This window comes from Buteo buteo, chromosome 4 (genome assembly GCF_964188355.1).
Source record: "Buteo buteo chromosome 4, bButBut1.hap1.1, whole genome shotgun sequence".
Taxonomy (NCBI): domain Eukaryota; kingdom Metazoa; phylum Chordata; class Aves; order Accipitriformes; family Accipitridae; genus Buteo; species Buteo buteo.
In genome coordinates, this window is record NC_134174.1 from 15,058,064 (window position 1) to 15,073,263 (window position 15,200).

A 15,200-nucleotide genomic window follows, 5' to 3' on the forward strand; every position below is an offset into this window, starting at 1 on the left:
ACTGGCGTTGGGCCTTGTGTGTTACGGCTGCAGTCATACTGCAGATCAGAGATGCAACTTCTATTTCTGCTCTTCCTCCCTTTAAAAATGTTCCTGGCTCACCTTTGGCTTCAATCTGGTAGTAATACATGGCTGAATTATGGTGTAGGAATAGAGACACAGCACATTGTATAACATAACCTTGAGTCTTTCAGCAACTGCTTCCTAGAATAGGCTGCTCTTGTCCTGCAAGTACAGCGTGTATTGCTATCCCCAGATGTAGCCTTGCAGATTCAGTATATTGAAATAGGCTTGCTGAACCCACTTTCAGAAGCAATCTTGATTCATCCTGTATCAGGGACCTCTCTCTTTTTAATAATTTTATGCCAATTTACCAGTCACAAATCTTACATGCTTCCCCTCTCCCCTTCCTGTTTAACTGTAAAATTATTAAATCCTGTAGCGATACAGACTACTTTTGTAAGACTTTTGTCTTCCTTTTCATAATTACCTGTCAAAATCTGTTACATAGCAAGTTTAAAACAAATTATTCTATGCTGGTTTTGTATTTTAATTAAATATAAAGCAATACTGGTCAGATACCTCAGGACATTTCTAGCTATACAGAAATCAGAGCTCATTTAATGGTCATAGTGTTTCACAGATTTAGGCAGATACCACCTCCATCAGATAACATCTGCTTCAGGTAAACAAGTAGGTTTTCTTTCTTCCCCTGAAAACTATAATAAAGTTTTCTAGTGTCACTTAGATTGCATAGTTATAACCATTTAAAAAAATAATGTAATGAAGATACAGAACTTTAAGTTTTTCTCCTTCTAAGTTCATTCGTACAAATAGAGGAAGGCTGTAATCCATGCACCCAGCCAGTACTTCAGCTGTAATTCATACTAGAGCATAGCAGAGGTAAAGCGGTAATGCCGACATTAAACCTGATACTACACAGCCCTTAAAGCTTGCAGGTAATCCCTCTCTTTTCAAGAACTCTACACTGAGAGAAATCAGATATATTTAAAGAATAATTCAGTATCATGAAAGTACTCACTTCCTTTAAACTTACACATCTAGAACCACAGCAAAGCTTCCAAAAGCAAACGCTCAGCAATTGCCTTGTTCTTTATTTAAAAAGCTCTATGGAATATACATAAAAGAGTCCATAAAAAAGTTGACAGCTGCTAATTCAAGAGTCAGCAGTTACCCATTATAATGGCACATTGTGTTTAAACTGCTTTGGTACCACTGTCATGTTATTAATCAAATACCACCCCACTCCACCCCCCCGAATTACATATTTCTAAAACACTACCCTTTACCAATGTAATCAGACACAGTTCACACTATTTTTTTGACCACATTGTCACATGTGAAATATACGTGTCAGAGCAAAACACAGAACATACAAATACATACTATGCATAAGGGAGAAATCACGGTAACTTCTTTGCACATATGGGTCTAGCTAAGTTTCTGGTTACCTGCCTCTGTTTTGCTTTAACCTTTCCAAAGCAGCTGCAAATGGAGCTTAGCGTCTGCTCACAAGTTAAAAATCTTTGCAGTAATTTTTGTAGATTTGTGCAGATAAAAAGCACAGACTACATTAAATTCCAAGACTGTAAGCAACACGAGCTATTGTATTTGCACAAGAGCACGCTGATATATTTGGGGGAAAAAAAAAAAATAACCACAGTACAGATAAGCAAGGGTCAAAGTTCTGGTTATGCTTGAAGTTTCACTATTGGCACTTCCTGTCCTGAGTCTAAAATACTCTTAATTACATCTATTTTGCCCTTCTATGCTGAAGTAATGAAGTACTATTCTCCCCCTCCCCGCCCGCCCCCCATGTATCTACTTCTGATTTGCTCACTTACGTGATTATAAACCATTAGGCCAGCTTTAAAAGGTCTGCAGCCCACAGGAGGCACTGCCCCAATCAGTCATATAGGCCAGAGCTGCCCTTAGCCTTGCTGCGCCAAGCTCAGCCCAGCAGAAACCTCCCGGAGCGGAGCGGGGCGGGAGCTGTAAAGGTACCCTCGCACCACTTCACGTCTCGGCTACTTTGGAGACCGTAAGAGCTGCTGGCAACCCTTAGATACGTGCCACCTCCCTCCACGTTACACAGGCATCCAAAACTGCAGATGTTTCTCTCCAGCAGCAGCTGCGTCCCATAACCTCGTGCGGCTCCCGCAACAGGTTCCTCAGGCCGCTCGCCCTCGGTGGCAACAAACCGACCCAGGGCCTTTGGCGACCCAGACTCACGTTCAGACCCCGCTGCCAAAAACCCATCAGCGGCACCTTCCCCCGGTGTGCCGACAGGTTCACCTACGGCGGCTCCGGAGCCCACCTTCGGCGGCGGCTGCCGGGCCGCCCGCCGCGCTTCCCGGCGGGGAGGCTGCCGGGAGAGGGCCGCCAGCTCCCCCTCCCGGGCCCGCCGCCCGCCGGCAGCGCCGAGCAGCGCTCCGTAAACAAGAGACGTACTCACTGACGCAGGATCCCGGGGGGAGCGGTAATCTTTCTCTTTTTTTCTTTTTTTTTTTTCACCCTCCCCGTTCAACGCGACGAGCAGGAAAAGCCCGAGCAGCGAAAAGCTCAGGACTGGCACAGTAAACGCAAAAATCTTCGTCCTGAAAACCCTGCTTCATTTATCACTTGATTCCTCTCCCGAAAAGTTGTCAAACTCCTAGTTTAGTTTAGGAAGGCTTACAGAAAGCAAGTCCTGCAAGCAGACAGCGAGCCAGCAGTACCACAGCTCCAGCCACCTCCAGTAAGGTTACACGTGCTCCGTCCGCCTCTCAGACTCCAGCACTTGCTAAACTCCACAGAATAATGCACGGTGACCAGGAATTAAAAACGAAGCTTCTGAGGATCTGATTATATTTGATTTTTTGCACAGTGGTATCCAAGTGGACCCAGAATTAAGATCCTGTTACAGTCAGCTGCTGGATAAACACTTAGGTTCTTTATCACCTATTTTTCTTCTTACAAGTACTCCGTACCCACAAGTACACAGATATCAGAGCTATGGTGTCACCACCCAAAATAAAAAGCTACATCAACAAGCTGAGCTTTGCTGCGGCACGACGCCGTGTGTTAAAGCATCCCCCAGCCAAACCCTCACCCAGCCCACTGCTGCTGGAAACAGCTGGTTCCCCGTTAACCTGAAATACTTCCTTCGGCATAACTGGCAAGATTCAGAATGGAAGTACGTTTAATGCTTACCCAATGCTATTACAAGTGATTTGTTTCAACCATATTTAAAAGAGCAGCCCCTTGGCTCTCCCCACACACCTGCAACTCCTCTTGCTGCCGAGTAGTTGTTGGCCTGTCCACTAAAACCAGCCAAAAACATCAACTTGCAGCAGACCAGCATGGGACCCCAGTTTAAATGCAAATTTATTCTCACAGCTGTGTCCAACGTGAAACACACTGGCAAATGCAAGCTCACATGATAAGGTACTTAAAAATGTTTTAGGATTAAATTCCATATATTTGCACATGTGCCTGAAGCAGTGCTCTCCAGGAAATTAAGCTGGGAGATGTTCTCTGGAGTGGTGCATTCCCCGGCCGCGCACCCTCCCTGACTCTGCAGGGATCCCAGTGGGGCAGGAGCGGGAATGGCCCCAATTTATTCAAGTTTCTTTCTTAATCACAGAATCCTCTGCCTGAGGCCTTGGAAGAAGAGAGAAAGCGGACGGGGAGTGTGAAAACACAGAACCAGCACTCTCAAAGATTAGTTACGGTAAGTAAGCTCTTCAGTGGGCACTGTGGGTCCTTCTGGAAGCAGTTTCAATATGGTAGAAGACAGGACTGGACTCAAGACAACCTGACCCACTGGACCCAAAATGGAGCCCAGAAATTTAGCCAACAGATCTTTGAAGCTGCATAACCTGCTGGTTTGTAGTGGTTTGGTTTTTTTGTTTTGTTTATTTGTTTGTGGGGTTTTTTTTTGTTTTTTCTGTTTTTTGTTTGTTTGTTTAATTTAATTTGAACATGGGGCTTGAAGTAAAAAATAAAACAGATTATGTGTTTGGGGCATAAGCCTACCTAAGCAAAACAATCCTGAATGCTTCTGGGATTTCTGTGTAGGAAAGCATTCACTGCAGGTATACATGCCTCACAGAAGACGTAATCACTGAAGCCAAGGAATAATGAAACAAAAAATATTGAAGGAGAAATAAGCCGAAGAGAAACAAGTGATAGGTATAGAAATAATAGGTAGGTAATATCAACATGTAAATAAATAATAAGACAAATAGTTAAGTAAAAAGTTTAAAACTGACTGGGAAAAAAAATCCAGCAAAAATATACGCTCACAAAAAGCTCCAGCAAAGCTGAGACACTGAAGGCTGAAAGAGACTATGGGTTGTCTTGCATACCTCCATCATTTTACGTCTAGGATGTTAGACGCTGCTAATACCTATTTGTATGTCTCAGGTTCATGCCTGTGGAACAGCTGTCAAAGCACGCTGTAACACATAATCCTGGGGATCCACGGGACTGCAAGGCTGCTGCAAAGTGAGTGGTGATTGCTGCCTGATGTGAGTGTGTGACAAAGGTCACATCACAGGTCTTGAATGGCCAGTAAGTCATTGCACGATGTTGAATGTTTAAAATATAACACAGGGTAATGTTAAGGAAGGGTTAACTTCCACACAGGAACAAAACAACAGCAGAATTTGGGGGAGGGAGGGGGAAATCCATAGTAACCATGCAAATGACCTAGCAGAAGTAAATTCAAAATGATGCTTTTGCTATCTGAAAATAAAAATCCATCTTCTGAAAAGCAAGGCTGATGTTGGCTTTTGTTTAAGATACAATCAGGATGTTGACAATTTTCTGTATCTTAATATTGGGCATCTCAAGTTATCCATCAACAGATCGCTTGAACCAAATGTTTCAGGAAGTGATAACCAATCCTTTCATTTTCAATCTAAAAAGGGGAGTTTATCAACAATAGCAAGATGCTTATTTAAGTATAAAAAGACTTCTACAGTTGAGATGAAGACCACAGACATTTACCTTATAGACTAACATCTTGTAAATTGTTTCTTTATACAATGTGATACTAACAGAGACAGTTTGTGCTAATGACAGACAAGTCCTGCACTCAAACATACAGAGAAAATATTGCACAGTAAATAATTATTTTCTAACTCTAGAATCTTAATACAGAACTTCTAGCTACAGAACCCACAATCTGTAAAAAGGTTGAGAACAAAACAAGCCAATAGTTAGAAGTACAATTCATTGTTGGTAATGTGGGGAGAAAAAAAAAGGTTTTTTTTATAAAGGATTACTCTCTTTGCTCATCTCACAGGCTTTAATTAAGTGGCTAAGAAATAAGGAGCAGCTAAGCGTGATTCCTTCGTAACCTGCTTTTTTCAGGCTATAAATGTGGCTCTGCTAATAGTAGTAATACATAAAAAACATTAAGGAGACTGCCTATTTACCAATGCCTGGATATAGACATAATTTGCCTGATGTCAGCATGAAGTTAGGATATCAGGGTGTTTTTAAGACTATCTTGGAAAGAAAACATCTAATCTCTGTAGCTAGTTTCAGACTGATGGAGCTGGGTTTGTCCCTATTGAGGAAAAAACCCAAAACAATATGCCAGCGGTACTTAATAGCAATTTTTTTGTGCTGTGCATCAGAAGAATATTCCCACAGAATTTTCAACAGGAGACCGCAAATTTAAATATTAAGTACTTTCCTGATGGACATTGGCACTATCAGACAGCTTGCACATTTGAGCTACTTGAACCTAGGAACATTTCTTACTACCCAGTACACAGAGACTGCCTAGTCTGGAACGTGTTCTGGGACTAAAACTTTAAAATGCAGAAACAAGAGTCCAATCTGTTGGGTGCATACACGTTTCTTGCTAAAGCTGTGCAGGCCTAAAATAGTGCCAAAATTAATTTCATTTCCTTGTACCGCTAGGTAGGTCAACATGCAGGGTTTTTTCCCCACCTAGAAACAAGGCTACAGCCTCAGCAATTCAGCACCAGCAAAAACAACGGAACAGACTTCAGGCAAAAAACCCCAAAACCTCAACAGAAACAAAACACCAGCACATATATTTGAGTGGCAGCTGTATGAAGTGTTTTGGGTTTTTCTGTAATTGTACATTAATCTCACTCTGAGCCCCAAATCAGGTTTCTTATATGGAATTTCAGCACCAAAGGACAGAAGAGGGGTGTTAGAGAGGTGCAAGTCAGAACACTTGGGAAAGCCAAAATTGTACTGATTTTGCCTGCAGAGATTATTTCAGAAGAACTTCTAAAACTCTAGCTGATAGTTTCTGCAGACAGCTGGTAAAAACTACCAACAGCTATCTTATCTAAACCATACTTAGCAGAAAACAGGAGAGGAGACCCAGATTTCTATGAATTCCAAGTATCCCGACTCAACAACTCCCAACAGAGAAAGCATCTGATCCATTTCCAGAAACACCCTCTAGGAAGCTGTGTTTGTGGCCTATAAAACACTCCTGCTACTCTTAAAGCATCATAGACCTTTATAAACAAATCAAACAACTCTGATTTACTGAGGAAAAGTACAAAGCCCCAACTTACAAGTGGTGCTTGACAGACACTCAGTTATGCTTACGTTGCCCTACAGATCAGACTGATGCCTCAGCAGTCCCAAATTTTCAAGGCAGCTCCTCCAGAAAGGCCATGGCATTCTGGCTTTATGTTTAACCTCTTGGAAATGAAGACTGATTAACGCAGGTTTAACTGAGGAGTGCCTTCGTCCTGCACAGTTCACTCCTAAATCCATAAATTAGACTACTATTTTTTAGAAATCCTAGAAGGCCTGAGATATATCCATACCCTGAGATACTCCTTTTTTTTCTGCTTGTCCTATCCATGTATCCGAGATTTGTCCGTATTTCAGGCAAGGAACAGCCACTCCAGTCCCTTTCACTTGATTGCAGTCAGTCCTTGCATGAGGTTTGCCCCATCCTTCCCATACGGAGATGTATGACAAACAGAGTTCTCTCCTTTTTCATTCTTCATCCAGGCTAAGAAGGTGTTGCCCATTTAGATGTCAATATGCATATAAGTGACATTTTAAAAACAGCTTCAAATACTGTAGCAGCATAAGAAAAGACAACCTACCATCTGCTTTCATCTCTTCAGAAACGTCACCTTTTCAGAAAGTGCTTATTTAATGTCTAGCACAGGGTTTCTCTTCCTTGGTCATAATCCCTACGGGTTTCCTATCTCTAAGCTTCTCTTATTAAAAATAAAGTAACAACAAAATTAAGAACAAAAGTTTGTTTCAAGTTGAACACAGTTTTCTTGCTGTAAAACTTCTAACCTAAATTGTCTAAGCAAGTTTGAGTACCAAGAAGTGAGCACACCATCTTTCCAAAATGTAGCTAGAGTTAATATTATACAAACACATAAAAATCAGTCCTTGTTCTCAACTGCTTATAAACGATGGTATCAAACACTTGGATACCTCACCAGCACCATGGAGTTCAGCAGTACTGCTATAGGTGCAGCATCATGCTTACGTGCTTCTAGGATAACTGATGAAACTAACCCAACAAGGAACAAACATTCCTCCTCCAACATTTAAACCTGCATTTCTTCAAGTTGTCTCATGGAGACAACAAATCTTTCAGTACTTCTCTCATACAACTTTTTTCACTGCTCTAGGGCTCTGAAAGCTTTTGAATATTTTTAAAGAATATCTACATGTTAAATGATACATAAAGAGCTAATGAATGCAGAAGTAAAATATGCAAAAATAGCATTTCTTATAGGAGCAATCCATTACACTGTACGTTGCATGTACATTGTAGTGGTTTCCCAAGTCTATTACTTTTGTCCTCATACACACATTGCTTCCTTAAGGTGTTATATGGAAAAGGCCTCAAAGGTATCCTTTAACCATTTAGAGCAAACAAGAACAAATTTGTTGCTTGATGTGTGCAACGCTACACACACCTTCACGAGCACCCCAGTGTTGTATTTCTTAGCTGTGAGATTCCACAATCCTACGTACGAGTTAGTATCTCTTACTGACTTAATTCAACTATTAATAAAGGTTTTATTTCAATTAGTCTCTTAGTCTTGCATTAGAATCAAGTGATTTAGATTTAAATTAAATTCACGTAATTTTCACGTCCTGTGGGTATGCACATTTTGACAGTACTGCAAAAATGTACTGCAAGTTGCATAGAAGCTGATTGAAATGATCAAACCAGTATTTAATTGCTTGCTGACATGTACCTCCACACTGACTTACATAAAATAGTCCAGAGTGGATTTATCTGAACATACAAAAGTACACTCAGAAAACATGTTTTCAAGTCACCTGCATGCATGGAAGGAATACAGGTTTTATTACTACATTTTTAATTCCTGAATCACACATCACAGCTTTTTCCCATTATTCGCTCTGCAACTACGTATACCACCTCAGAGTGCCAGAAATTTTTTTCCACATAATAGATATTATAAAATTCTACTTTTAAGATTCAAAAATATAACGAAAAAAGTTTTAAACAAAAATTTCTTTACTTTTGTTCTGAACTCCCTGCCTTTGAAAAACTGTAACATCTGTGCAGTCTCATTAAATACATTTGCTCAGATAATGTATAATAAAAACAATCTGTAAGTAAAACTCACGATGTTTTTTGCAGAAACTTGCATTCAATCTGTTATCTCTTCCCTCCTGAATTCACTGCTGCAGAAGGCAATATTCTGGATATGCAGTCCAGCAGTCCTCACCATTTTTTCCCCATTTAATTCTCATTTTCTATAATCTACAACTTTTACTTTAATCTTATTTAGTCAGAATATGTGGAGTTTTAAAGTTGTCCTTCTAGACTTTCCATGTCTTCTGACAATATTAACAGGCTTACTCCACACATTACAACTTACTCCCTACCACATCCACCCTTTAGGGCTGTGAATTCCTGTTAGAGATGAGCATGCCTTTTGTGGAAAAAAATAGCAAGCCACCACCAATTCTTAGATATATCAACAGTCTGTAGATACCAACTACCAAAAAAATGCTCAAATCTGAACAGGCATAGCCCAGAAAAATACCACTTTAAGATTAATTCAAACAGTAAAACTTTCATCTTCAAGGTCAGGTGTCCTTTTCAAAAGATATGCTTTTAAGATTGTAGTTTAGATAAAGACAGGCAGAGCTGATTTAATAATTAATTGCTGCTGCTGTTCCCTCTGTCAGTGCTACTCTGAACCATGCATTCTCCCTGCTTTTTCCTTGCACCATCTCTGGCATTCAGCTGCCACCCTGATGGGCAAGCTTAGCTTGCTAAACCAGCAGAAAACTAACCAAAGAAAGGGGGAAAAGGTGCGAAACCACAAATAAATCAAAGTGAATAGGTTTCTCCTATTATTCGATAGCAAGTTGAATAGTGTCACTATGGGGTAAGGTGAGCAGCAGAAGCACTGCACGTAAGGAACAGGATCCCAGGAATGGGTAGGAAGGGCGAGATGAGAGGAGCGGGCTCTGCCCTCTCTGCAGCAGTGTGCCATTAGATCCATTCAGGTGTTCATGAGATGCCCAACAAGCCACAATCTAGCACAGTGATAGCCAACAGAGCTGTTAAAAAGGCACCGATGTCACCAACAAAGAAAACATCCTGAAGAGATGATTAATGTTTTAAAGCTGCTGAAGGTTTTGCTGCTGTTGAAACAGGTTCTGGCTTATTTTACAAGGACTGTGGCTGTCACTCAGTGATTGATCCTCCCTGGAAAAGAGCACCGCTGCGCCTCATGACCTGGGGCTGCTCTCACAGCTGAGCCTCCAACCTGTATTGTCTTCTTCCAATCTATCAATATTTACCATTGAGGCTCGACAGTTTATTCCCACAAAACATCAATGACCGCTGTCCCGTTTATAACCATATTATTTTGGGAAACAATGGCAAGCGTTAACAATCTGGCATCAATCGTCTGATACTTGGACTACACTGGCTGGTCTTAGCTATAACCTAGCTGCCTTCAGCTATGGCTTTCATATAGTAGAGAGGACATGACAAATGTGGTAAAAATTAATAAGTAACTCTTCATACAACAGTATTTTGAGAAATGTAATCAGCAGTCTGTAAAGAACTGAATACAAAAGGAGTAAAACTTCATTCACTATCTCTGTACATAACCAAGAAACAGCTTGCTTTGTTTTCAAGTATGGAACACTAGAATAACCCAGAGCTGCTGAGCCTACTGGACACTACAGACCTACTTCATCAGTGACTTTTACATATCTAAGAAAAGACTATCAGAGAAGTAATGCAAAGGCACAGGGAGTTTCTTTTAATGCTTCTATACCAAGTGCACCTTGCCAGAATTGGGACTCAATGCTATCATGATATTAGTACCTTACTTGTGAGACTAATACGTTTCATTACAAAAAAATCTAATCCTACCACTGAAAATTCTCTAGAATCTGAACTTTAAAATAAAAACATTTTGCATTTTTTATTTGCCCCAATGTTTTCAAACAAAAGATGAACTGGAAATACAGTTGCACTGTTTATTTTCTCTCTTAGTTAATAAAACCCCATTTTTTAGTTGAGAAACAAAAAAATAAACCCTCACTACACGAAAACTAAGTTCTACATTAAAACAAAGTTTCACTATACTGAAACCAGTAAGTCAGCACGGAATAAATAAAACACAGGCTGCCCGTCAAAAGAAAAAAACAGTACGAAAGACAGTGTAACACTGTTAGGCATGAAAATGTAAATGTTCATCTGCACCACAAGCGAAGTAGTAACCGCATTTCTTGCAACACTATATGAATATTCCACACATTAAGGAAAGAGAGATCACTAAAGAAACAGACATCAGGAAGCTTTTCAATAACATAAGGATAGGTGGACTGCGATCAAAGTTAAAAAAGCAAACTGCTACAATATGAAAACTTTTCTGTAAATGGCTAATCCACATTAATAAAAATACTACTAAACATCACTGCAGTTAGTCTTTTACTTTAGATTAATATCGACTAAGATGAAACATATTTTAATGTAACAGAATGGGTTACATTTTAAAATTGTTTAGCCATTTTTGCCATCAGTACAATCTAATGTTTCTAGGAATGCAAGTTATTTTTATTAGGCAGCCAGCTGCAGACATTGCTGGAAGTTAACTACGTTAAGTTCCAGAAAAACAGGGAAAATTAACATTCATATGCTTTCAAAAGCTTCCCAAACACGTGAATGGAAGCTGTGTTTGAATGGCAAAAGTCAAACCATTTTGAAACTACATTAAAGGAAATAAGTAGTGATTTATTTGCAAAGTATCTTTTTATTCCATGTAAAACTGCTTGTGCTTAGTGACCAAGATTTGGTCCATGCTTACAAGAAGGTACTACTGCAATGGTGTATTATGAAATAATCTTTAAAAAATGAACTGTGAGCAACTGCTTTAAAGAATTACTTTCATGCACAGTGCTAGGGAAGGCAATGATGACTAATGGGGAGAGGCGCTGCGTGGCCAGCTGAATCCCACAGCATGGGGGAGGCTCTACATACCAAGGAACGCTTGCAGGGAAGGAAAAGCAGACACGTTTACATTGTGGTGAAAATATAAGGCAATAAAACAAATAACCTGCTCAGCCTTTCCTCCTGTAGTATTTTTTTTTAATAATTAAAATAAGCTGCTAAATGTCAGTGTAATTACATGAAAATTCCCTTTGCTATCACTTAAGTAAAGCTAATACTCAATGACTACCTCACATATAGATGTCTATACTATCTTCACCTAAAGAGAGGTAAGCCTAAATCTCCATGGCCGTACCACATGATAATATGTGCAAAGTCCACATGATAAAATCTTACTTTCTGTAATAATATTGATTCTTGAAATTTCAACATTCTTCCATCTTACAGATAAATCAACAGACAAAAGGTATTTCAAGCCATAGCACAGCTTCCTATACAATACTCAGCGTAGTCATCACTCTTCAATTTAAACAAGTTATTAATTACTACAGCTTCACCCAGCGACTTATGCATATTTCTAGATGATCTAATTAAACTTCTTGTTCTTAGTAAAAAAAAAGCAGTTTAGTTTTTGCAAATAGGTATACTTTTTTTTTTAAACAACAAAAATAGACAATGTTTCAAAATTTCCAGAAGTATCTTTAGGTGATCTGAATCAGACACTTAGTACATTCACTGCAGTCTCTAAGGGTGTAAAAAGTAGCATGAGCTAATATTATGTTGACCACACTTTATCCTCTGAGCATGCAAGGAATGGTACTAGCTCAGCACTGTGGCCATGCAACTTTATCAAATCTTAGAAAACTTACATGGAAGTTCTTGGCAAAAATTTTGCAGACTCAGAGCCTGAAAACCATTTATCCCAAACAAGACCAGTACACATCTTGCTAACCAACAGGAACTCAAAGAAGGCAGATATACCTGCATAATGTAACGTGCCTGTGCTGTATCTGTGGTCCTCCTTCAACTTGGAAGGTTGAATTATTTAAGAACAAGCTAACCTCCCCCAAACTAACTGTTAAATGGAACATTTTGAAAAACAATTGGGACTGATCTGTGTGGTTCAGCTGAAGCTGAGCTTTAAAGGGAAGCACATCAGAAAAATGAGAATGGTAAAGCTTAACCAGTAAAACCAGCTTAGATCAATACTGATGCTGTGTCATCCAGTGTAAACGTCTTACAAGAACAGCACTAAGAAAAAAGAATCCTAGTTTAAGGGCGGGGGGGGGGGGGGGGGGGGGGGGGGGGGGGAAGCAGGGCCAGGCAGGGTGAAATAGAGCCTTTAAAAGTCCAGCACAATTTGCAACACAAACACTGAGGAGTAAGCAGCTTCCTCTTTGAATGAAGCAAGGGTCTAACCCCTTCCTGTGTCACAACTCCTCGCACTTACTTAATACATTTTCTACAGGCAGTAAACCAAACATCAATTCTATCAGCTTCAGAGACACGTGTGTAGCAAAAAAGACACCATATTGACATTATATTCAGTTTTAGAGGAGACAGAAGATGCATTTGAATGAGGACCTTCAGGTCTTTGCTGTCTGGACTGCCCAGTAAGATTACTTGTGATGAAATAGTTTATAATTTATACTTTATAAATTATAACATTAAGTTTTTTAAGCAGATGCTGTACAGCCACATAAGAACACAAAATGATTGCTCTAAAATTTACAAGAAAAACACAAGAAGACCATAAAGAAAATGCTGCCTGTAACTCCAAAGGTACGCTTTACAAAGCTGAGTTAAGCCATGCTTTATGCATTCACTTCCTTCACTGACATAAAATGTCCAGGTCAGATCTTCAGTTAGCTGACTTACACAGACACACGCACAAGTTTCAGATGATTATGTTAACTGAAACTGAGAAGGCTGTAATACTTTCTCATGAAGATTTTCTCATAAAAGAGGTTTCAAAAAAAGGAAGTAGTAGTGGACTCCTCAAAATTCTTTTTGGGGAGATCTGAGTGGAGTAGTACAGTTTGTATTTGGCAAAGCTAGAGAAGGAAACTCTGCAAAGTAAAGGTGTGATATGATGCAGCAGCAGAGATGACAGTTTTGTTAGATCATAAAACACGTAAAAGCATCACTTGTTTTACTTGCTTAACAGTTGATATTATGCAACTCTGACTGCAGAGAGTCAGTCGGCATACATATATTCTCTTGCCATTAATCAGAACTTTCCAGTAGATATTCTAACTTTCCTTAAGCATTAAAAAAAATAATTACACTGTTTTCTTTTTTTGTGTGTGTGTTGTATGTATGTTTTGGAAAAAATCAAATTAAAAAAATCAATCCAACCCTACATTAAATGTCAAACTTTAAAAAACCAAAACCAAGACACAAGGCAATTCTACTAAAATGACATTAAACTAAGATAGTTTAGAAATTGAAAATCTTTCTGTTTTATAAAATGGAACTATGGAGCAAAAAACCTCAGTGAATAACTAACAGTTGAAAGTCTTCCATGAAGGTAGCTGAACTTTTAAGTGTTCAGTGGAATATATTTGTTTCTAGCTCTCTTTTGAAACCATGATACTTGAAGCTCTATGTATCATTTATTTTAACTTTGTTTCATCTCAGTGATACTATCTAGCTAGAATTGCCACATTCATACCTGTGCCTTAAAAAGCAAAACCAAACCAAATTTGTCTGCTTAAACAGTACTTCTGGTGCAAATGCTGGCAACAACTTTGTAATTCCTTCATATAACTGCATCACATGATAAGCAACTGGAAATAAAACTGTCCCAGCACAGGGACTACTGAGTAATTTGAATCCCTCTCTGCGGACGAAAGCAAAGCAGAATAGACTGAAGCCAACTTTGCCAGGTTTCACTGACACAGATCTCAGAAATGCAAGGGAGAAAGACACTTCACCTTTTCCTGCCTGCATTTCCAAAATCTGCCTTTGTATTTTGACTTTTCATCCCATGAAGAGTGAACAGGCCACTTACAGGCTCAGGATGACTGGGCATCCTCAAATTAGGGCAGAAGCAACAATTCAGCTTTGTTCCCTTATGCCTCTCTACAACCATTTGCTGAGAGCGCTAAGGCAGAACTGCAGTGGGAAGGCAGGAAAGCACGTGGATAAAACTGGCAGAAAGTGTCGATGAGGAACCACCTCAGAGCATGCACAGGCAGGATCTTCACTTGACCCATGCTAACTGCAAGATAAAATCTTTTCAACTGTCTGTTTCCAAGAAGTCAAAAATTTGGGAATGACTGAATAGGTATCATAGTGATCTCAAAACTACTAATGCCTGTGAGACATGGTAGTCCAGTATTTGTGGCTTTGCTTCTCTAGCTTATAAAAATAAACTGGAGTGAAAACTGTGAACATAACAAGGACTGGATATGAAAATATCCTGACCTACCTCTCTTCCTAGTTCCCTTAAAAAAACCCCAAAACCCTGCTAAGTGTGTTCCTTGCTGCAGCACTGCTGTTGACCTTTCATTCTTGCCTCTTCTCAAATGCAAAGGCAAGCTAATTTCGATTTGATTTAATCCCAGTCTGCCAGATAAGGCTTAAAGAGCAGTAAGGATCTGGGCCATGGAAGAGAAGAAACCCAAAAATACTCCAGTTCTTCCCAAGTCTGACAAACAGACACTAGATGAAGTTTTCATGACTACCAGGACTCCAAGCTGGGAAACGTGAACTGTGGCACTGGGGTTGTGGGTAATGTCCTTGTGCATGTCCTTCTTCTGCTCTT

General features: G+C 39.7%; 1 protein-coding gene across 5 annotated transcripts in view; it reads right to left on the reverse strand.

Annotated features, from left to right (window-relative positions):
* Window positions 1-15,200, reverse strand: part of ATXN7L1 (ataxin 7 like 1) — a 120,633-nt gene that overhangs the window by 49,192 nt on the left and 56,241 nt on the right. Inside the window, exon 1 of one of the 5 annotated variants that reach the window (XM_075024840.1) lies at window positions 2,699-2,867. The exons of 2 other annotated variants lie outside the window; for them this stretch is intronic. The gene's annotated coding sequence lies outside the window, so the exon portion shown is untranslated. Of the gene's footprint in view, window positions 1-1,865; window positions 2,177-2,253; window positions 2,276-2,698; window positions 2,868-15,200 lie in introns of those variants that run through there. 2 more of the 5 variants (XM_075024836.1, XM_075024837.1) reach the window with 2 other exon arrangements.